Genomic DNA, 543 nt, shown 5'->3' on the forward strand with positions numbered 1-543 from the left:
TTGTGTTAAATATATTCATAGTCACGCCTTTTCTTTGACCTTGTGCTATTTCAATGGAGGAAGAGCAGAACCAACAGTACATTTTTGTGGGACTATTGTATTAGTTTGGAAGCTTAATACAGACAGGTAAGGTATTGAGCAGTTAGGTAAAGGTTTAAAGTAGTTGACTGGGTCCTTTATAAGTGCCTACAGATGTAGATACTGCAACAGTAGAGCCTAAAGGGTATTTTCCACTTGTTGACTTTGTGGGACTGAACCAGCTTACTAGAATCATGAATGGTTGTAAGACTTTCATTAATGGAGAGCTAGTATGATGAAATATTTGGCAATATCAGTTTTAAGTTGATGTAATATTTATTTTGGTATTTATAGGTCTGCAAATGGAAGGATAAAACTGAGGTTTTTTGTTTAAAAGAATCATGAATATAGGAGATATGATGCTTCAAAGGCACTTATAGAACACAAATTTTAATTATCTGTCAATATGGCATTATCTATTGTAGTATTCAATGCTTATTTGTAGACCTTATAGCATTTGGAGTA

At 33.3% G+C, this 543-nt stretch overlaps 1 long non-coding RNA gene across 1 annotated transcript; it reads left to right on the forward strand.

The window, feature by feature from the left end:
• LOC109586567 (uncharacterized) lies at window positions 1–543 on the forward strand. The gene is made up of 2 exons (XR_002187099.1): window positions 1–126; window positions 373–543. It is a non-coding gene; the product is annotated as an uncharacterized LOC109586567 (long non-coding RNA).

Source organism: Amphimedon queenslandica, unplaced genomic scaffold (genome assembly GCF_000090795.2).
Source record: "Amphimedon queenslandica unplaced genomic scaffold, v1.1 AMPQUscaffold_12836, whole genome shotgun sequence".
NCBI classification, from domain to species: Eukaryota; Metazoa; Porifera; class Demospongiae; order Haplosclerida; family Niphatidae; genus Amphimedon; species Amphimedon queenslandica.